This window comes from Ceratotherium simum, chromosome 8 (genome assembly GCF_057802395.1).
Source record: "Ceratotherium simum simum isolate JZ-2026a chromosome 8, ASM5780239v1, whole genome shotgun sequence".
Taxonomy (NCBI): domain Eukaryota; kingdom Metazoa; phylum Chordata; class Mammalia; order Perissodactyla; family Rhinocerotidae; genus Ceratotherium; species Ceratotherium simum.
Window position 1 is genome coordinate 71971769 of NC_141907.1, and position 24110 is coordinate 71995878.

Here is a 24110-nt window from a genome sequence, read left to right on the forward strand (position 1 = left end):
AACTGAGGCTAAGAGAAGCTAAAATGAGTTTTAATTCTAATGAAAGATGTATGAATAGTTATGCCAACAATTTCTAAATTTGCTATTTGCTCTTAAACATTATTTAAAGGTGACAATATAGGAAAATTAGTGACACAATATTTTGAATGACAAAACTAGTGTTCTCTAGTCCATTTCGGTTTCCAAAATTCTTAATAGAAATTCCCAAACCAGGAGCTAATGGAGGCTGAAAAGAAAGGTCCTGGAACCAGGAGAACAATGGAAAAGGTAATGTTTTCCATGGGGATATAGAACTAGGAAAAATAACTATGACAAATATATGAGAAAAATTGTCATACAGTCATTCTGTAAATTGTGTTGTAGATAAAAATAATTCAATACAAACGTTAACTTAATTTAAATTGAGAATAGCATTGTGTTTTACTACATTTAATATAAGATTCCACTTAGTAGGTGCTATCAATAAGAATTGGCCACATAAATAAGTGAAAATGTAAGTTATTCGGGATCAATAATTCTTGGTTACACCTGCAAAGCTCTATACATTTCCTACACTGTCAAAAGTTCAAATAAGAAGTGAATTCTCGGGGGGGCGGAGTCAAGATGGCGGCGTAGGCAGACTCTGATCTCACCTCCTCCCGTGGACACAGCCAATTTACAACTACTCGTGGAAAAATTACCCCTGAGACAGAACTGAAAACTGGATAAGAGGAACTCCTGCAACAACGGACAATCCTAACTGAGGTGGAAGAGGCAGAGACTCCCTTCTGGAGAGGAAAAATGCCGCCTTCACAAGCCGCCAGCTTCACGGCCACCGGGAGCAGCTCACAGGTACGCAGCCTCCCTGGAGGCGCGGGTGAGCGGGGGAGCGCCCCCGCTGTGGGCATTTTGTGGACCCAGCACAATCGAGACCAGCGGCATAATATCTGACTTTGCCTGCTACTAAAACATTGGGGAGACCCCCAGAAAACCCGGTTCACAAAGAAACTAAAACTGGCTCTTAAAGGGCCCGCGCGCAAACTCACCCGTTTCAGAAAGCATCCTAAAATCACCACAAAGAAAGGTGCACAGTGCTTTGGTGACAAGAGATTCACCTAATAGGCCCTGAGTGCATCTCGGTGAGGGGTGAGACCTCTCCAGGGACTGGGACATTGGCGGCAGCCATTGTTGTGTCCTGGTGTGGGCGTGCTGACACAGATGCCATTGGAGTTCTCCCTGGGGCCTGCTAGCCCAGGGTCAGCCCCACCCGCTAGAGCACCAATTTAATCCAGCTCAGCCAGGGCAGGCAGCCCACCCTAGAGACTGGCCCCACCCAACAACAAGCCCTCAGGCAACTTGTGGGCCTGCATAGATTGGTGACTGGATTCTCTGCAGCCTGGCAACTGAGCCGACTTGAGCAGGGCAGGGTGTGCACAAGGAGCGGGTGGAGAGTGTGGGGCGGTGGCGGAGTGTGTGGGGCTCCCGCTGGGGAGAGACTGAGTCCGCTTAGGGAGGTCGGGGCATGCACATGGGGCAGGACTGTGTTGACTGTGTGTGTGGACCTGTGGGTGGCAGGGCTTGTCAGCTGCAGAAGACTTGTGCTTCTCAAAGACCCACATAGGAGGTTTGCCCCACCTTCCAAAGCCTGAAACAACTGGGTGCTCCTGTGCCTGAGGCCAGCCCCACCCAGCTGCAAGCCTCAGAGAGCTGACAAGAGACCTAATAGGCTAGAGGCTTACAGCAATTGTAAGGCCCTGAGCCTAACAACCTGCCACGCTGGGGGCGTACTCACTTAAAAGAAATACTGCAACACAAATGTGGTATTAGAACTTGCAACCAACTGTGCTGGGGATCCCCACACCTGATAAAGAGACTGAAGGGCCCACAACAACTACAAGCAGCTGAGCATTACACCAGCTGGCCAGGAGCATAACTCAGCCTCCCTGGGTGCCTACAGGGAGAGCAAACAGGCCACAACAGAAGGACACATGTAGCCCACATAGGGGTCACCCCTGGAACATTGAGAACTGAGGGAAGCACACTGGAAGCCTCCTAAGCCATCACTTACATAAGGTCACCTATCCAAGAGCAGGAGACGTAGCTGACCTACCGAATACGTAGACACAAGCACAGGGAAAGAGGCAAAATGAGGAGGCAAAAGAATACATTCCAAGTAAGGGAACAGGACAAAACCCCAGAAAAGGAACTAAGTGAAACAGAAATGAGCAACCTACCAGACAGAGAGCTCAAACTAAGAGTGTTAAGGATGCTCACTGATCTGGGGAGAAGAATAGATGAATTCAGTGAGAATGTCAACAAAGAAATGGAAGATATAAAAAAGAACCAATCCGAAATGAAGAATACAATACTGGAAATGAAAAATTCATTAGAGGGACTCAAAAGCAGAGTAGAGGATACAGAAGAATGGATCTGTGAGCTGGACGAAAGACTAGAAGAAATTACCCAAGGTGAACAGGTAAAAGAGAAAAGAATTAAAAAGAGTGAGGACACTCTAAGGGACCTCTGGGACAACATCAAGCGCACTAACATCCGTGTTATAGGTGTCCCGGAAGGAGAAGACTGAGACAAAGGGGCAGAGAATCTATTTCAAGAGATAATAGATGAAAACTTCCCTAACCTAAGGAAGGAAACAGACATCCAGGTACAGGAAGCACAGAGAGCCCCAAACAAGATAAACCCAAAGAGGCCCACACCAAGACACATCATAATCAAAATGTCCAGAATTAAAGATAAAGAGAGAATCCTAAAAGCTGCAAGAGAATGTCAAGTTACATACAAAGGAAACCCCATAAGGCTCTCAGCTGACTTCTCAGCAGAAACCTTACAGGCTAGAAGAGAATGGCATGATATATTTAAAGTGCTAAAAGGAAAAAACTTACAGCCAGGAATACTCTACCCAGCAAGGTTATCATTCAAAATGGAAGGAGAGATCAAAATTTTCCCAGATAAGCAAAAATTAAAGGAGTTTGTCACCAAGAAACCAGTGCTACAAGAAATGTTAAAGGGACTGATTTAAGGGGAAAAGAGAAGATCACAAATAGGAAAAATTATCTATTTCCATGATTAGAACGTAATGGATACAAATGCACAAAAAAGAGGTTAGATATGATATCAAAAACATGACGGAGGAGGGGAGTTAAAGAGTAGAGCTTTCAGACAGAGGTCAAACTAAAGTGACCATCAACTCTGTATAGAAGAAGAAAGGAACAGAGAAGGACTACTAAAACACTGAGAAAAAAAAAAAGTTAAAAAATGGCAGTAAGTACATACTTATCAATAGCTACTTTAAACGTCAATGGACTAAATGCTCCAATTAAAAGGCATAGGGTGGCTGATTGGATAAAAAAACAAGACCCATATATATGCTGCATACAAGAGACACACTTCAGACCTAAAGACACTCACAAACTGAAAGTGAAGGGATGGAAAAAGATACTCCACACAAATGGCAATGAAAAGAAAGCTGGGGTAGCAGTACTCATATCAGACAAAATAGACTTTAAAACAAAAACTGTAAAAAGAGACAAAGAAGGGCATTACATAATGATCAAGGGAACAATCCAACAAGAGGATATAACACTTGTAAATATCTACGCACCCAATGTAGGTGCACCTAAATATGTAAAGCAATTATTAACAGACATAAAAACAGAAATAGACAGTAACACAATAATAGTAGGGGACTTGAACACTCCACTTACACCAACGGATAGATCATCCAAACAGAAGATCAATAAGGAAACATTGGCCTTAAACGACACACTAGAACAGATGGACCTAGTAGATATATACAGAACATTCCATCCAAAAACCGAAGAATACACGTTCTTTTCAAATGCACATGGAACATTCTCCAGGATTGATCACATATTAGGCCACAAAACAAGTCTCCATAAATTTAAGAAGATTGAAATAATACCAAGCATCTTTTCTGACCACAACGGTATGAAACTAGAAATCAACTATAGGAAGAAAATCAGAAAAGCCACAAATACGTGGAGATTAAACAAAATGCTGCTGAACAACAACTGGGTTAATGAAGAAATCAAAGAAGAAATCAAAAAATACCTGGAGACAAATGAAAATGAAAATAAGACATGCCAGAATTTATGGGATACAGCAAAAGCGGTTCTAAGAGGGAAGTTTATAGCAATACAGGCCTATCTCAACAAACAAGAAAAATCTCAAATAAACAATCTAACAATGCACCTGAAGGAACTGGAAAAAGAAGAACAAACAAAGCCCAAAATCAGTAGAAGAAGGGAAATAATAAAAACCAGAGCAGAAATAAATGAAATAGAGACCAAAAAAACAATAGAAAAAATTAATAAAACCAAGAGCTGGTTCTTTGCAAAGATTGACAAAATTGACAAATCTTTAGCTAGACTCACCAAGAAAAAAAGAGAGAAGGCACAAATAAGTAAAATCAGAAATGAAAGAGGAGAGATTACAACAGACACCTCAGAAATACAAAAGATTATAAGAGAATACTATGAAAAGCTATATGCCAACCAATTCGACAATCTGGAAGAAATGGATAAATTCTTAGAATCATACAACCTTCCAAAACTGGATCAAGAAGAAGTAGAGAATTTGAATAGACCAATCACCAGTAAGGAGATCGAAACAGTAATCACAAACCTCCCCAAAAATAAAAGTCCAGGACCAGACGGCTTCCCTGGTGAATTCTACCACACATTCAAAGAAGACTTAATACCTATCCTTCTCAAACTCTTCCAAAACATTGAGGAGGGGGGGAAGCTCCTTAACTCATTCTATGAGGCTGACATTACCCTGATACCAAAACCAGACAAGGACAACACAAAAAAAGAAAATTACAGGCCAATATCACTGATGAACATCGATGCAAAAATCCTCAACAAAATACTAGCAAATCGCATACAACAATACGTTAAAAAGATTATACACCATGATCAAGTGGGATTTATTCCAGGGATGCAGGGATGGTTTAACATTTGCAAATCAATCAACGTAATACACCATATTAATAAAATGAAGAATAAAAATCACATGATCATCTCAATAGATGCAGAGAAAGCACTTGACAAGATACAGCATCTATTTATGATAAAAACTCTGAATAAAATGGGTATAGAAGGAAAGTACCTCAACATAATAAAGACCATATATGAGAAACCCACAGCTAATATCATCCTCAATGGTGAAAAACTGAAAGCTATCCCTCTAAGAACAGGAACCAAACAAGGATGCCCACTGTCACCGCTCCTGTTTAACATAGTACTGGAAGTCCTAGCCAGAGCAATCAGGCAAGAGAAAGAAATAAAAGGGATCCAAATTGGAAAGGAAGAAGTGAAACTGTCACTATTTGCAGATGACATGATTATATATATCGAAAACCCTAAAGAATCCACCAGAAAACTTTTAGAAGTAATAAATGAATATGGTAAAGTTGCAGGATACAAAATCAACATACAAAAATCAGTTGCATTTCTATACACTAACAACGAAGTAGCAATAAGAGAAATTAAGAATACCATCACATTTACAATTGCAACAAAAAGAATAAAATATCTAGGAATAAACTTAACCAAAGAGGTGAAAGATCTGTACACTGAAAACTATAAAACATTGCTGAAAGAAATTGAAGAAGACACAAAGAAATGGAAAGATAGTCCATGCTCTTGGATTGGAAGAATTAACATAGTTAAGATGTCCATACTTCCTAAAGCCATCTATAGATTCAATGCAATCCCTATCAAAGTTCCAACAACATTTTTCACAGAAATAGAACAAAGAATCCTAAAATTTATATGGAACAACAAAAGACCTCGAATAGCTAAAGGAATCCTAAGAAAAAAGAACAAAGCTGGAGGTATCACACTCCCTGATTTCAAAATATACTACAAAGCTATAGTAACCAAAACAGCATGGTACTGGCACAAAAACAGACACACAGATCAATGGAATAGAATCGAAAGCCCAGAAATAAACCCACACATCTATGGACAGCTAATCTTTGACAAAGGAGCCAAGAACATATAATGGGGAAAAAAAAGTCTCTTCAACAAATGGTGTTGGGAAAACTGGATAGCCATATGCAAAAATGAAAGTAGACCCTTAGCTTACACCATACACAAAAATTAACTCCAAATGGATTAAAGACTGGAATGTAAGACCCGAAACTGTGAAACTTCTGGAAGAAAACATAGGCAGCACGTTCTTCGACATCGGTCTTAGCAGCATCTTTTCAAACACCATGTCTGATCGGGCAAGAGAAACAATAGAAAAAATAAACAAATGGGACTACATCAAACTAAAAATCTTCTGCACAGCAAAGGAAACCATCAACAAAACGAAAAGACAACCTAACAATTGGGAGAAGATATTTGCAAACCATACTTCTGATAAGGGCTTAATCTCCAAAATATATAAAGAACTCATGCATCTCAACAACAAAAAAACTACCAACCCAATTAAAAAATGGGCAAAAGACCTGAACAGACATTTCTCCAAAGAAGATATACAGATGGCCAACAGACACATGAAAAGATGTTCAAAATCACTAACTATCAGGGAAATGCAAATCAAAACTACAATGAGATATCACCTGACGCCCGTCAGAATGGCTATAATTAACAAGACAGGAAACAACATGTGTTGGAGAGGTTGTGGAGAGAAGGGAACTCTCATACACTGCTGGTGGGAGTGCAAACTGGTGCAGCCACTATGGAAAACAGTATGGAGATTCCTCAAAAAATCAAAGATAGAACTACCATATGATCCAGGTATTCCACTGTTGGGTATTTATCCAAAGAACTTGAAAACACCAATTTGTAAAGGTACATGCACCCCTGTGTTCATTGCAGCATTATTCACAATAGCCAAGACTTGGAAGCAACCTAAGTGTCCATCAAGGGACGAATGGATAAAGAAGATGTGGTATATATACACAGTGGAATACTACTCAGCCATAAGAAACAATGAAATCCAGCCATTTGTGACAACATGGATGGACATTGAGGGTATAATGCAAAGTGAAATAAGTCAGAGGGAGAAGGTCAAATACCGTATGATTTCCTTCATTAAGTAGTAGATAATAACAACAGCAAACAAACACATAGAGACAGAGATTGGATTGGTGGTTACCAGAGGGGAAGGGGGAGGGAGGAGGGTGAAAGGGATAATTCGGTACATGTGTGTGGTGATGGGTTGTAATTAGTATTTGGGTGGTGAACATGATGTAATCTATGCAGAAATAGAAGTACAATGATGTACACCTGAAATTTTTACAATGTTATAAACCATTGTTACTGCAATAAACAAAAAAATTAAAAAAAAAAATAAAAAGAAGTGAATTCTCCATTTCCACACAAATTTGAAGCAGATACATTTTCCAAGCTCAAATTATAGTTCCAGCAGCATTTTTCAGACCTCAATGAAAGTATAAATAATTTTCATATTTGAAAATTCATTTAACAACAACAAAAAATTCATTTAACTGATGCAATTGAAGAGCTTCTATCTAATTGAAGGTGATTAATCTGTGATGTAATGACAGGATAAAAAGCAAATATGAAGAGACAAATCTAATAGAATTCTATAAATGCTTCCAAGTGATGAGTATGCTGAATTAAAGCCGTATGTTTATGGATTGGTACCAGTATTTGGCAGGACCTATCTGTGTGAAAGGACATTTTCAAAGATGAAGTACGTAAAACCTCATTTCATTAACAGATGTCCCTTTGCAATCAATTTCAGTGATAGAGAACACTGATGTACATTTTACAACAGCTAAGTGAAAGATGTGTAATTTTTATTTCAGGGGGAAAAAAAGAAAAACCCAAAGACTTAATTGACATTGATTTGGAGATTAAAAGAAAATTTCTTATCCAATCTGAAATCTTTGTTCTTTTATTAAAGCTTTTAGTCCATTAATAAATAATGAATTACTGATGTGTTAGGTTTGTAACTGTCCTGTTACCATTTTCTATTTGTCCTGTTTGTTCTATCTTCCTTTCTATCTCTTTTCTCGCCCTCTTTTGGATCAATCAAGTATTTTTTTATGATTTTATTTTTCTCATCTATAAGTTTATTAGTTATATATCTTTTAATATTTTCTAAGTGGTGACCCAATTAAAATGTGTCTCCTTGAATTATTAAAATTTAAAACTTTTACTCCTTCCCAGCCAACAGCAGGACCTTAGAATGCTTTAAATTAGTTTATTCCTTGTCCGTCTTTTGTATCATGTCTTCATGCATTTTTATTTTATATACACTTTGAACTACATAAGACACTGTTATTATTATTGTTGTTATTATTATTTATAGTTGATATTAACTTAGATTTATTCACATCTTTACTCTTTCCACTGCTCTTGATTACTTCCTATATTTCCATGTTTCCTTCTGGCTTTATTGTCCTTCTTCCTGCAGGACTGAAGTACCCAGTCACTCAGCTGTCAGGAGTGTTGCTTGCTGATAACTCACAGCTGTGTCCCTCTGCAAGAACTGCCCTCAACCCAAGGAAACTGCCTCAGGCAAAATTATACTCACTACTAGGGGCAGCCCACATCCAAAGAGTGGTCAACAAAGAGAGGGGAGTGCGAAGACTTGGCTCTCTTGCCTTAATTCTGGGCAACCCTGAGGGGTCATCACTGCTTCAAAGCTCTCCATGGAATGGGCTGAGATCTCTGTTGGCTACTGAGTCACAGCTCAACTTCTCCATCTGCCCGATTCTGCTTCCCTGCTCCACTTACAAGTATCACCGCAGCAAGCACTCCCGTCCTACACGTAAATCTCCACGTTGCAGGGGGCGTCCAGGTGGTCCTGAAAGACTTGAATTTACTGCCGTTAATTGTTCCGTTGACCACACTTGCTCTTCACCTGTCTTGATTTTGAATTCAGAGCTTCTTCGGGACTTCCTTCAAAAGAAAGGTTGACTCTTGTTTTCTTTTTTGTTTGTTTGTTTGTTTTCTGTTCAAATTGATCCTATCTGATTTCAATTGTCTGAGTTCTTTAGAATTTTTGATTGACTGATGGTGTCTTTTTTATAGCACTGTTATTATTCAGTCTCTTTTTCAGAAAAACTGCTTACATTTCAGTGGAACTTTGGAAAGAAATAAGGAAGACAAATATCTTCATTCCATCATCAGAGATAAATGTAGTCATGCCACTATCTCCAGCTAGAACCTCCTTTCTCTGTAAATTTTTTTCCTCCAAACGTTGAGATTTTGTAGCAACACCAAGAGGCCTTACGGAGTTTCAGATGAGTGTCTCCTTATAGGTTATTTTGTGTGTTTTTTTGTGAGGAAGACTAGCCCTGAGCCATCCGATACCAATCCTCTTTTTTGCTGAGGAAGATTGGCCCTGGGCTAACATCCGTGCCCATCTTACTCTACTTTATACAGGATGCCACCACAGCATGGCTTGACAATTCGTGCGTTTGCGCGCACCCGGGATCCGAACCTGTGAACCCTGGGGCACCGAAGCAGAGCGCGCCATCAACCGCTGTGCCGCCTGGCCGGCCCCATTATATGTTTTAAGGTATTGATTTTCTCATTTCATTTGACTAATGTTTTGGACTATGTTATTTAGAAAATTAAAAATGAAAAATCATCCTGTTCATATACCTATTTGTACTGTCTTCTTTTGCAATGTCAAAATAAATAGAATTCAATAATTTCCACAAAAAATAAGTATTAACAACTTTGATGAGAAACTATTCTCTATATATTTATGTTTTCCACTAAAATATATCTGATTTTAAATATAGGATTTTAGGCCCTGTATACAAAATGGCCATTTATTATATAATTATTCAAAAGTGGAGGGCCTTAAAATGAGAGGCCTTTTATCAGACAATAAACTCTGATAATATTTAATGCTGCTAGGGGTTCAGTTATCAGCATAGCCATATGATATTTTGTAAGTATTTACATTGGTTCACATTTTCTGGGAAGTAATTTGATTATTAAATTTGAGAATTTAAAAATACTTGTAACTTTTGATATAGTAATTCTATTTCTGGGAATCCTTACTGAGAAAATGGGCAGAAATTTTGTTAAAGATGTTAATGTAGGGGCCGGCCCGGTGGCGCAAGCAGTTGGGTGCGCGCGCTCCGCTGCGGCGGCCCAGGGTTCGCTGGTTCGGATCCCGGGCGCGCACCGACGCACTGCTTTGGCAAGCCATGCTGTGGCGGCGTCCCATATAAAGTGGAGGAGGATGGGCACGGATGTTAGCCCAGGGCCGTCTTCCTCGGCAAAAAAAAAAAAAGAGGAGGATTGGCGGATGTTAGCACAGGGCTGATCTCCTCACAAAAAAAAAAAAAAAAAAAAGATGTTAATGTAAAAAGACTTTCAAGTCATTAAATACAACAATGACATTTTTAAAATAACCTAAACATCCAACATAGGAATAAAGAATTATGACACATAAGTATGGAAGAATATTATGCAGCCACAAAATATTGGGCTTTAAAATAATTTTTAATAATGTAGAGAAGCACTAGAGATATATCCAAATATTATATGGTTATATAGTGAGGGGGAAACAGGATTCAGAAAGGTACAGAGTGTATTTCAAATACATCTATAACTAAAAGACTAGAAGTTTGTCTGCCCTTACAAAATGTTTGGCTTTTGTCATTGCTAACGTTGGTGGTGTTGGTGGTTCCCCCTAAACGCTATAATCAATGCTGGATTTACCCCAACCCATATGCTTACACCAGCTGAGTGAAGACACCAAAACCATTTTTTGAAATGATGTGATATTTCAAAATTTTTAAAAATGCATTGAAATAAACATCATGGAAAAATCAATTTGTTGAACTACCTTATAATTATTTTATAGTTTCAAAAATATTTTGATTTCATATGAGAGGCACCTTAATCTTTTCAGGATTTCTACAGATTTCTTTGCTTAGCTAAATTCTCTTAATCTGGGTTATAAGCAAGGTGAGAGTTATCCATTTATGCTTACACTTTCCTGTACCATATCAAAAGTTTGACTGATGCATTTTCAGAGTGTATCCTGGATTTCATATGTGTTGAGATTGCAATTCAGAGCCTGGAGCACTGGACTCTATATGGAATACAGGAGACAGTTCTTGAGAAAAAGGGCTATGGGAATCATATGAGTGGCTATGGAGGAAAGGAGAAGGCCACTAATATTTGTTTAATGCCTGCTATATGCCAGTCATTGCCAGCTGATCACCAAACCTGTTTCTTCTTCTTCCTATGCTTACTGCTACACCACAATTCCCAGCTTCCTTTGCAGTCTGGTGTTGCCTAATGACTGAATTATAGCCAATGGAAAGAGAATGGAAATAATGTATACTACTTCTAGTTCTAGTCTCCCCCAAAATAAAATCTCCCACAATATGATCCTCTCTCTTTCCCCCATCTGCTAGTTGGATGCTGATGGCCAGTGTGACTCAGAAGCTCACATATTGAAGATGTCGGAGCCTCCATCTGCCTGGGCCTATAGGATGGTATAGAGTAGAGCCCCCAATCCTATCACTAGCCAGAAAAAACAAGATTGGGATTTTATTTATTAGGCCACCTAATAGCAGGAGGTTTATCCATCAAAGTATGTTTAATTTATTGCATCAATTTGCCTTAATGTAAGGTCAGCCACAGAATCACCCACTTAGGACAAAACAAAATTTTTTAAAATATAAATCATCCCACTATCTACAGGATATGTTCTAATACTTAAATTATAGCCTCAATATATTTTGTCTAATTATGATATATAAACGGTGCTATCTCTGATTACATTTAATACAAATTAAATTTGCTATGACCTTAACTAGTAAATCCCATTTAATTCTTTTACCTATCAAGGTGGGAGTGGGAATTATTATTTTTATTGAATTTAGTATTATTTTATTTCTTTATGTTCTGATTTTTCTAATGTAAACTTATTTTTTATTGAGGTCATATTGGCTTATAACATTGTGTAAATTTCAGGTGTACATTATTACATATCAGTTTCTATATAGACTGTGTCGTGTTCACCACCCATACTGTGGTTTTTATCCATCACCATACATATGTGCCCCCTTACCCCTTTCACCCTCCCCCAGTCCCCATCTACTCTGGTAACCACTAATCTGTTCTCCTTATCTGTGTGCTTATTTATCTTCCACATGTGATGGAATCATACGGTATTTGTCTTTCTCTGTCTGGCTTATTTCACTCAGCATAACACCCTCAAGGTCCATCTGTATTGTCACAAATGGCACAATTTTGTCTTTTTTTATGGCTGAGTAGTATTCTATTGTATATATATACACATCTTCTTTTATTCATTCATTGATGGGCACTTGGGTTCCTTCCACGTCTTGGTTATTGTAAATAATGCTGTGATGAACAGTGTTGTTGATTTCCTATTCTTTGGATAAATACCCAGTAGTGGGATAGCTGGATCATATGGTATCTCTATTTCTAATTTTTTTGAGAAATCTACATACTGTTCTCCACAGTGGCTGCACCAGTTTGCATTTCCACCAGCAGTGTATGAGGGTTCCCTTTTCTCCACATCCTCTCCAACACTTGTTATTTCTTGTCTTGTTAATTATAGACATTCTGATGGGTCTGAGGTGATATCTCACTGTAGTTTTGATTTGCATTTTCCTAATAATTAGTGATGTTGAACATCTTTTCATGTGCCTGTTGGCCATCTGTATATCTTCTTTGGAAAAATGTTCATATTCTAGGGGCCGGCCTGGTGGTGCAAGCGGTTAAGTGTGCACACTTCGCTACAGCGGCCCGGGGTTCGCTGGTTCGGATCCTGGGCATGCACCGACGCCCTGCTTGGCAAGCCATGCTGTGGCGGCGTCCCATATAAAGTGGAGGAAGATGGGCACGGATGTTAGCCCAGGGCCAATCTTCCGCAGCAAAAAAAGAAGAGGATTGGCAGATGTTAGCATAGGGCTGATCTCCTCTCAAAAATAAATAAATAAATAAAAAAGTTCATATCATATGTGCATTTTTTTTTAAGATCGGCCCTGAGCTAACATCTGTTGCCAATCTTCTTGCTTTTTTCCTTTTTTCTCCCCAAAGCCCCAGTAGATAGTTGTATGTCATAGCTGTACATCCTTCTAGTTGCTCTATGTGGAATGCCGCCTGAGTGTGATTTGGTGAACGGTGCGTAGGTCTGCGCCCAGGATACGAACATGCGAACCCCAGGCCGCCAAAGCGGAGCACACAAACTTAACCCCTATACCACCGGGCTGGCCCCCCATGCCGATTTTTTGATGTGGTTGTTTGGTTTTTAGTTGTTGAGTTGCATGAGTTCTTTATGTGTTTTGGAAATTAACCCCTTGTCGGATATATGATTTGCAAATTTTCTCTCCCACTTGGTGGGTTGTCTTTTCATTTTGTTCCTGGTTTCCTTTGCCCTGCAGCTTTTTAGTCTGATGTAGTCCCATTTTTCATTTTTTCTTCTTTCACTTGCCTGAGTAGACATGGTATTCGAAAAGATCCTGCTAAGACTGATGTCAAAGAGTGTAGTGGCTATATTTTCTTTTAGGAGTTTTATGGTTTCAGGTCTTACATTCAAGTCTTTAATCCATTTTGAATTAATTTTTGTGTGTGGTGTAAGATAATGGTCTACTTTCATTTTTTTGCATGTGGCTGTCCAGTTTTCCCAACACCATTTATTGAAGAGACTTTCCTTTCTCCATTGTATGTTCTTGGCTCCTTTGTCAAAAACTAGCTGTCCATAGATGTGTGGGCTTATTTCTGGGCTTTCAATTTTGTTCCATTGATCTGTGTGTCTGTTTTTCTGCCAGTACCATGCCGTTTTGATTACTATAGATTTGTAGTATATTTTGAAGTCAGGGAGTGTGACACCTCCAGCTTTGTTCTTTTTTCTCAGGATTCCTTTGCCTATTCGGGGTCTTTTGTTGTTCCAAATAAATTTTAGGAGTCTTTGTTCTATTTCTGTGAAAAATGTTGTTGGAACTTTGATAGGGATTGCATTGAATCTATAGATGGCTTTAGGAAGTATGGACATCTTAACTATGTTAATTCTTCCAATCCAAGAGCATGGACTATCTTTCCATTTCTTTGTGTCTTCTTCAATTTCTTTCAGCAATGTTTTATAATTTACAGCGTACAGATCTTTCACCTCTTTGGTTAAGTTTATTCCTAGGTATTTTATTCTTTTTGTTGCAATTGTAAATGGGGTTGTATTCTTAATTTCTCTTTCTGCTACTTCGTTGTTAGTGTATAGAAATGCAACTGATTTTTGTATGTTGATTTTGTATCCTGTAACTTTACCGTATTCGTTTATTACTTCAAAAAGTTTTCTGGTGGATTCTTTAGGGTTTTCTATATATAAAATCATGTCATCTGCAAATAGTGACAGTTTCACTTCTTCCTTTCCAATTTGGATCCCTTTTATCTCTTTCTCTTGCCTGATTGCTCTGGCTAGGACTTCCAGTACTATGTTAAATAGGAGTGGTGAGAGTGGGCATCCTTGTCTGGTTCCTGTTCTTAGAGGGATAGCTTTCAGTTTTTCTCCATTGAGGATGATATTAGCTGTGGGTTTCTCATATATGGTCTTTATTATGTTGAGGTACTTTCCTTCTATACCCATTTTATTCAGAGTTTTTATCATAAATGGATGCCGTATCTTGTCAAATGCTTTCTCTGCATCTATTGAGATAATCATGTGATTTTTATTCTTCATTTTATTAATGTGGTGTATCACGTTGATTGATTTGTGAATGTTGAACCATCCCTGCATACCTGGAATAAATCCCACTTGATCATGGTGTATAATCTTTTTAAAGTATTGTTGTATGCGATATGCTAGTATTTTGTTGAAGATTTTTGCATCAATGTTCATCAGTGATATTGGCCTGTAATTTTCTTTTTTTTGTGTTGTCCTTGTCTGGTTTTGGTATCAGGGTAATGTCGGCTTCATAGAATGAGTTAGGGAGCTTCCCCCCCTCCTCAATTTTTTGGAAGAGTTTGAGAAGGATAGGTATTAAGTCTTCTTTGAATGTTTGGTGGAATTTACCAGATAAGCAGTCTGGTCCTGGACTTTTATTTTTGGGGAGGTTTTTGATTACTGTTTCAATCTCCTTACTGGTGATTGGTCTATTCAAATTCTCTACTTCTTCTTGATCCAGTTTTGGAAGGTTGTGTGATTCTAAGAATTTATCCATTTCTTTCAGATTGTCGAATTGGTTGGCATATAGCTTTTCATAGTATTCTCAATCTTTTGTATTTCTGAGGTGTCTGTTGTAATTTCTCATCTTTCATTTCTGATATTACTTATTTGTGCCTTTTCTCTTTTTTCTTGGTGAGTCTAGCTAAAGGTTTGTCAATTTTGTCAGTCTTTGCAAAGAACCAGCTCTTGGTTTTATTAATTTTTTCTTTTTTTTTTTTTTTTTTTGTCTCTATTTCATTTTTTTCTGCTCTGATTTTTATTATTTCCCTTCTTCTACTGATTTTGGGCTTTGTTTGTTCTTCTTTTTCCAGTTCCTTTAGTTGCATTGTTAGATTGTTTATTTGAGATTTTTCTTGTTTGTTGAGATAGGCCTGTATCGCTATAAACTTCCCTCTTAGAACCGCTTTTGCTGTATCCCATAAATTCTGGCATGTCGTATTTTCATTTTCATTTGTCTCCAGGTATTTTTTGATTTCTTCTTTGATTTCTTCGTTGACCCAGTCGTTGTTCAGTAGCATTTTGTTTAATCTCCACGTATTTGTGGCTTTTCTGATTTTCTTCCTATAGTTGATTTCCAGTTTCATACCATTGTGGTCAGAAAAGATGCTTGGTATTATTTCAATCTTCTTAAATTTATGGAGACTTGTTTTGTGGCCTAATATGTGATCAGTCCTGGAGAATGTTCCATGTGCATTTGAAAAGAACGTGTATTCTTCGGTTTTTGGATGGAATGCTCCGTATATATCTACTAGGTCCATCTGTTGTAGTGTGTCATTTAAGGCCAATGTTTCCTTATTGATCTTCTGTTTGGATGATCTATCCGTTGGTGTAAGTGGAGTGTTAAAGTCCCCTACTATTATTGTGTTACTGTCTATTTCTGTTTTTATGTCTGTTAATAATTGCTTTATATATTTAGGTGCACCTACATTGGGTGCGTAGATATTTACAAGTGTTATATCCTCTTGTTGGCTTGTTCCCTTGATCATTATATAATGCCCTTCTTTGTCTCTTTTTACAGTTTTTGTTTTAAAGTCTATTTTGTCTGATATGAGTACTGCTACCCCAGCTTTCTTTTCATTGCCATTTGCGTGGAGTATCTTTTTCCATCCTTTCACTTTCAGTTTGTGAGTGTCTTTAGGTCTGCAGTGTGTCTCTTGTATGCAGCATATATATGGGTCTTGGTGTTTTATCCAGTTAGCCACCTTATGCCTTTTAATTGGAGCATTTAGTCCATTGACGTTTATAATTTTATTTATTTTTCCCCCAAAGCCCCAGCAGATAGTTGTATGTCATAGCTGTACATCCTTCTATTTGCTGCATGTGGGACGCGGCCCCAGCATGGCCGGACAAGCAGTGCACCGGTGCGAGCCCAGGACCCGAACCCGGGCCGCCAGCAGCGGAGCACGCGCACTCAACCGCTAAGCCACAGGGCCAGCCCCTCCATTGACGTTTAAAGTAGCTATTGATAAGTATGTACTTACTGCCATTTTTTAACTTTTTTTCTCAGTGTTTTAGTAGTCCTTCTCTGTTCCTTTCTCCTTCTATACAGAATTGATGGTCTCTTTAGTTTGACCTCTGTCTGAAAGCTCTACTCTTTAACTCCCCTCCTCCCTCATTTTATGTTTTTGATATCATATCTAACCTCTTTTTTGTACATTTGTATCCATTACCCTCTTATCATGGAAATAGATAATTTTTCCTATTTGTGGTCTTCTCTTTTCCCCTTAAATCAGTCCCTTTAACATTTCTTGTAGCACTGGTTTCTTGGTGACAAACTCCTTTAACTTTTGCTTGTCTGGGAAATTTTTGATCTCTCCTTCCATTTTGAATGATAACCTTGCTGGGTAGAGTATTCTTGGCTGTAAGTTTTTTCCTTTTAGCACTTTAAATATATCGTGCCACTCTCTTCTAGCCTGTAAGGTTTCTGCTGAGAAGTCAGCTGATAGCCTTATGGGGTTTCCTTTGTATGCAACTTGTCTTCTCTGGCAGCTTTTAGGATTCTCTCTTTATCTTTAATTCTGGACATTCTGATTGTGATGTGTCTTGGTGTGGGCCTCTTTGGGTTTATCTTGTTTGGGGCTCTCTGTGCTTCCTGTACCTGGATGTCTGCTTCCTTCCTTAGGTTGGGGATGTTTTCATCTATTATTTCTTGAAATAGATTCTCTGCCCCTTTGTCTCGCTCTTCTCCTTCCGGGACACCTATAACACAGATGTTAGTGCGCTTGATGTTGTCCCAGAGGTCCCTTAGAGTGTCCTCACTCTTTTTAATTCTTTTCTCTTTTACCTGTTCACCTTGGGTAATTTCTTCTAGTCTTTCGTCCAGCTTGCAGATCCGTTCTTCTGTATCCTCTACTCTGCTTTTGAGTCCCTCTAGTGAATTTTTCATTTCCAGTATTGTATTCTTCATTTCGGATTGGTTCTTTTTTTATATCTTCCATTTCTTTGTTGACATTCTCACTGAGTTCATCTATTCTTCTCCCCACATCAGTGAGCATCCTTAACATTCTTTGTTTGAACTCTCTGTCAGGTAGGTTGCTCATTTCTGTTTCACTTAGTTCCTTTTCTGGGGTTTTGTCCTGTTCCCTTACTTGGAATGTATTCCTTTGCCTCCTCATTTTGCCTCTTTCCCTGTGCTTGTGTCTACATATTAGGTAGGTCAGCTATGTCTCCTGCTCTTGGATAGGTGACCTTATGTAAGTGATGGCTTAGGAGGCCTGCCATGTGCTTCCCTCAGTTCTCAATGTTCCAGGGGTGACCCCTATGTGGGCTACATGTGTCCTTCTGTTGTGGCCTGTTTGCTCTCCCTGTAGGCGCCCAGGTAGGCCAAGTTACGCTCCTGGTCAGCCGTTGTAATGCTCCGCTGTTTGTAGTTGTTGTGGGCCCTTCAGTCTCTTTATCAGGTGTGGGGAGCCCCAGCACAGTTGGCTGCAAGTTCTAATACCACATTTGTGTTGCAGTATTTGTTTTAAGCGAGTAGGCCCCCAGCGTGGCGGGTTGTTAGGCTCAGGGGCTTACAATTGCTATAAGCCTCCAGCCTTTAGGTCTCTTGTCAGCTCTCTGAGGATTGCAGCTGGGTGGGGCTGACCTCAGGCACAGGAGCACCCAGTTGTTTCAGACTTTGGAAGGTGGGACAAACCCCCTATGTGGGTCTTTGAGAAGCACAAGTCTTCTGCAGCTGACAAGCCCTGCCGCCCACAGGTCCACACAGACAGTCAACACATTCCTGCCCCGTGTGTGTGCCCCGACCTCCTGGTGTGGACTCAGTCTCTCCATGGCGGGAGCCCCACACACTCCACCGCAGCCCCACACTCTCCACCCGCTCCCTGTGCACGCCCTGCCCCACTGAAGTGGGCTCAGCTGCCAGGCTGCAGAGAATCCAGTCACCAATCTATGCAGGCCCGCAAGTTGCCTGAGGGCTTGTTGTTGGGTGGGGCCGTTCTCTAGGGTGGGTTGCCGCCCTGGCTGAGCTGGATTAAATCGGTGCTCTAGTGGGTGGGGCAGACCTGGGCTAGCAATGGCATCTGTGTCAGCACACCCACACCAGGCCACGACAATGGCTGCCGCCAATGTCCCAGTCCCTGGAGAGGTCTCACCTCTCACTGAGACGCAGGGCCTATCAGGTGAGTCTCTTTTCACCAAAGCACTGTGCACCTTTCTTTCTGGTGATTTTAGGATGCTTTCTGAAATGGGTGAGTTTGCACGCGGGCCCTATAAGAGCAGGTTTTAATGTCTTTGTAAACCAGTTTTCTGGGGTTACTCCCCAATGTTTTAATAGCAGGCAAAGTCAGATATTATGCCACTCGCCTCGATTGTGCTGGGTCCACAAAATGCCCACAGTGGGGGCACCCCCTGGCTCAGGGTCCCGCTCCTCCAGGGAGGGCTGCGGACCTTTGGGCTGCTCCCGGGTGGCCATGAAGCTGGCGGCTTGTGAAGGCGGTGTTTTTTCTCTCCAGAAGGGAGTTTCTGCCTCTTCCATCTCAGTTAGGATTGTCCTTTGTTGCAGGAGTTCCTCTTATCCAGTTTTCAGTTCTGTGTCAGGGGTAATTTTTCCACGAGTAGTTGTAAATTGGCTGTGTCTGCGGGAGGAGGTGAGTTCAGAGTCCGCCTATGCCACCATCTTGACTTCTCCTCTCTGATGGATTCTTTAGGGTTTTGTAAATATAGAATCATGTCAACGGCAAACAGTGAGAGTTTTACTTCTTCCTTTCCAGTTTGGATCCCTTTTATTTCTTTTCTTGCCTAATTGCTCTGGCCAAAACTTCCAGTACTATATTGAATAAGAATGGTAAGAGTGGGCACCCTTGTCTTGTTTGTTCTCAGAGGGATAGCTTTCAGTTTTTCACTACATATGATGTTGGCTGTGGGTGTGTCGTATCTGGCTTTTATTATAAGTTGAGGTGCTTTCCTTCTATACCCATTTTATTGAGAGTTTTTGTCATAAATGGATGTTGGATCTTATCAAATGCTTTCTCTGCATCTGTTGAGATGATCATGTAATTTTTATTCCTCATTTTGTTACTGTGGTGTATCACATTGATTGATTTGCAGATGTTGAACCATCCCTACATCCTTGGAATAAATCCCACTTGATCGTCGTGTATGATCCTTTTAATGTGTTGTTGTATTGGATTTGCAAATGTTTCGTTGAGGATTTTTGCAACTATGTTCATCAGAGATATTGGCCTGTAATTTTCCTTTTTTGTGTTGTCCTTGTCTGGTTTTGGTATCAGGGTAATGTTGGCCTTGTAGAATGAGTTAGGAAGCATCCTTTCCTCTTCAATTTTTCAGAATAGTTTGAGAAGGACAGGTATTAAATCTTCTTTGAATGTTTGGCAGAATTCTCCAGAGAAGCCATCTGGCCCTGGACTTTTGTTTTTGGGAAGGTTTTTGATTACTGTTTCAATCTCTTTACTTGTGATTGGTCTATTCAGATTCTCTAATTCTTCTTGATTCAGTTTTGGGAGTTGTATCATTCTAAGAATTTATCCATTTCTTCTAGGTTATACAATTTGTTGGTATATAGCTTTTCATAATATTCTCTTATAATCCTCTGTATTTTTGTCATATCAATTATAATTTCTCCCCTTTCATTTCTGATTTTACTTATATGAGTCTTCTGTCTTTTTTTCTTGGTGAGTCTTGCTAAGAGTTTCTCAATTTTGTTTATCTTCTCAAAGAACCACCTCTTAGTTTCATTGATCCTTTCTATTGTTTTTTTTTAGTCTCTATTTCATTTATGTCTGCTTTGATTTTTATTATTTCCCACCTTTTACTGACTTGGAGCTTTGTTTGTTCTTCTTTTTCTAGTTCTTTTAGGTGTAGTTTCAGATTACTTATTTGAGATTTTTCTTATTTGTTAAGGTAGGCTTGTTTTGCTATAAATTTCCCTCTTAGTACCACTTTTACTGCATCCCATAGATGTTGGTATGTTTGTCTCCAGGTAGTTTTTGATTTCTTCATTGATCCAATAGTTGTTCAGTAGCATGTTCTTTAGTCACCACATATTTGTGACTTTCCCAGCTTTTTTCTTGTAGTTTTCTTGATTTCTAGTTTCATAGCATTGTAGTTGGAAAAGATGCTTGATGTGATTTCAATCTTCTTAAATTTATTGAGGCTTGCCTTGTTTCCTAACATATTGTCTATCTTTGAGAATGTTCCATGTGCATTTGAGAAGAATGTGTGTTCTGCTATTTTTGGATGGAATGTTCTCTCTATATTTATTAAGTCCACCTGGTCTAGTGTTTTATTTTATTTAAGGCTACTGTTTCCTTGTTGACTTTCTGTCTGGATGATCTATCCGTTGATGTAAGGGGGGTGTTTAGGTTCCCTGTTATTATTGTGTTGCTGTCAATTTCTCCCTTTAGGTTTGTTAATTGTTGCTTTATATATTTTGTGTTCCTGTGTTAGGGACGTATATTCATAAGTGTTATGTCTTCTTGGTGGAATGTCCCTTTTATCATTATATAATGCCCATCTTTGTCTCTCATTGTCTTTTTATCTTGAAGTCTGCTTTGTCTGATATAAGTGTGGCTACACCTGGTTTCTTTTGCTTGTCATTTGCTTGGAGTATCATCTTCCATCCCTTCACTCTGACACTATGTTTGTCTTTAGAGCCGAGATGTGTTTCCTGGGGTTAGCATGTTGTTGGGTCTTGTTTTTTAATCCATCCAGCCACTATGTGTCTTTTGTTGGTGAATTCAATCCGTTTACATTTAGAGTGATTATTGTTATGTGAGGGCTTAATACTGCTGTTTTAACTCTTGTTTTCTGGTTGTTCTATATCTCCATTGTTTCTTTTCTCTTGTATTTCTTTTCCTTTTTTTTTTGTTTTTGTGAGGAAGATCATCCCTGAGCTAACATCTATGTTAATCCTCCTCTTTTTGCTGAGGAAGACCAGCTCTGAACTAACATCTATTGCCAATCCTCCTCCTTTTTTCTCCCCAAAGTCCAGTAGATAGCTGTATGTCATAGTTGCACATCCTTCTAGTTGCTGTATGTGGGACGCCACCTCAGCATGGCTGGAGAAGCAGTGAGTTGGTGCGTGCCCAGGATCCGGACCCAGGCTGCCAGTAGCGGAGCACGCGCACTTAACCGCTAAACCATGGACCCGGCCCCTCCCTTGTATTTCTGACTGCCATTTCAGTTTGGTGGTTTTCTGTGATGGTTTTCTCTTTCTTTATGATTTGTGACTCTGCTCTAATTTTTGTTTTGTGGTTACCATGAGGTTTGTATAAAAGATCTCATAGATGAGATAGTCCATTTTCTGATAGCCTCTTATCTCCATTAACCTAAGAAGGTTCCAGCCCTTTTCTCTTGCCCTTCTATGTTTTTGTTGTAACAAATTATTCTTTTTTGTGTCATGAGTTTGTGACTAAATTTAAGTATTTATGGTTATTTTTGATGCTTTCCTTCCCTTTATCTTTTATGTTATAATTAAGTACTTGCTAACCTATTCTGATAGAGAGCTGCAATTTTCTTATTTTGTCTGCCTATTTATCTCCTTGCTCTAAGCTTTGTAAACCTTTGCCTTTTTGTTTCAGGTAGGAGGGCTCCCTTCATCATTTCTTGTAAAGCAGGTCTAGTGGCCATGAACTCTCTTAGCTGTAGTTTATCTGGGGAAGCTTTTATTTCTCTGTCATATCTGAAGGATAATTTTGCTGGATAGAGCATTCTTGGCTGATAGTTACTGTCTTTCAGTATCTTGAATATATCATTCCTTTCTATCCTAGGCTGTAAGCTTTCTGCAGAGAAATATGCTGAAAGTCTAATGGGGGTTCCTTTGTAGGTCATTTTCTTTTCTCTTGCTGCCCTTAATATTTTTTCTTTGTCATTGACTTTTGACAATTTTACTATTATATGCCTTGGAGAAGGTCTTTTTCCATTGTTGTAATTAAGAGTTCTGTTGGCTTCATATACCTGTATGTCCAGTTCTTTCCTCAGGTCTGAGAAGTTCTCAGCTATTATTTCTTTGAACAAGTTCTCTGCTCCTTTCTCCCTCCCTTCCCCCTCTGGGATACCTATACTCCTCATGTTACTTTTCCTAATTGAGTTAGATATTTCTCAAAGAACTTCTTCATTTTTTTAAAATCTTAGTTCTATCTCCTCCTCCACCTGAAGCATTTCTAGGTTTCTATCTTTCGTGTCACTACTTCTCTCCTCCATAAGGTCTACTCTATATTTTATGTCTCTACATTATTTTTTATCACATTAATTGTGTTCTTTACATCCAGAATTTCTGTTTGGGGTTTTTTTTTTTTAGAGCTTCAATCGCTTTGGTAAAGTATTCCTTCTGTTCATTAATTTCATTCTTCAGCTCATTGAACTGTCTTTCTGAATTTTCTTGTAACTCATTGAGTTTCTCTGTTATTCTCATTGAATTCTCTGTCATTTAGATTGTAATCTTCTGTGACTTCAGCTTTGGTTTCTGGAGAGTTGTCATTTGCCTTCTGTTCTGCAGCATTACTATATTTCTTCGTGGTGTTTGATGAATTGATCTTCTGCCAGCACATTTGTGGTAGTAATCACTTTTTCTTATTTGGGTACAGCTTTGGTTACTTTGGTTCTGGTCACCTGGGTCTTGTGTTCCTCCACTGGCTCTCCTTGGGCTCAGAAGCTGCTGTCCCATATATTACCTGCACTGTGTTCCCTGGTTGTCTTGGGATGCTGGTTGCACTTGCCCTTGTCCATCTCTTTTAAGCTATGATTCTACTCAAGGTAGCCACTTGATTATAGTTTAACTATCAGTGTTCTAACTTCATTACAGCTTAAATTTAAAATTAAACACATCATATGTCCATAAAAAGATGTTCACTGCAGCTTTTTTCATGATAGAAAAAAAATTAGAAATAAAACAAATGTCCATCAACAGTAGTATGAATACCCAAATTGGAGTATATTCATATAATGAAATACTACTTATCAATAAAAACAATGAGCTGCTGATACATGCATCAAAATGGATGGGTATAAAAAGTACTATGCTCAGTGAAAGAAGTCAGACACCAAAGAAAACTTACAATTCCATTTCTATAAAGTTCAAGAGAAGGCAAAACTAACCTATGGGATAAAAATCAGAATAGTAGTTGTCTCTGACAGACAAAGGGGTATAGACCAGAGAAGGATATGAGGGAACTTTCTAGGGTAAGGGAAATTGGGGTATAAACATTTATCAAAACTTATTGAACTGTACACTTAAGATCTATGTATTTTACTATATGTATTTATGCCTTAATTTAAAAAATAAGTTTGCTGGGGCTGGCCCAGTGGCCTAGTGGTTAAGTTTGGTGTGCTCCGCTTCGGCGGCCTGGGTTCAGTTCCCAGGCGCGGACCTACACCACTTGTCGGCAGCCATGGTGTGGCAGCGACCCACATACAAAATAAAGGAAGATTGGCAACAGATGTTAGCTCAGGGCAAATCTTCCTCAGTCAAAAAAAAAAAAAGTAAA

General features: G+C 39.1%; 1 long non-coding RNA gene across 1 annotated transcript; it reads left to right on the forward strand.

Moving 5' to 3' along the window:
• The first annotated feature begins 600 nt into the window (after window positions 1-600).
• Window positions 601-9519, forward strand: LOC147916500 (uncharacterized). Its single transcript, XR_015553014.1, has 3 exons — window positions 601-831; window positions 8416-8916; window positions 9390-9519. It is a non-coding gene; the product is annotated as an uncharacterized LOC147916500 (long non-coding RNA).
• Window positions 9520-24110: the final 14591 nt, after the last annotated feature.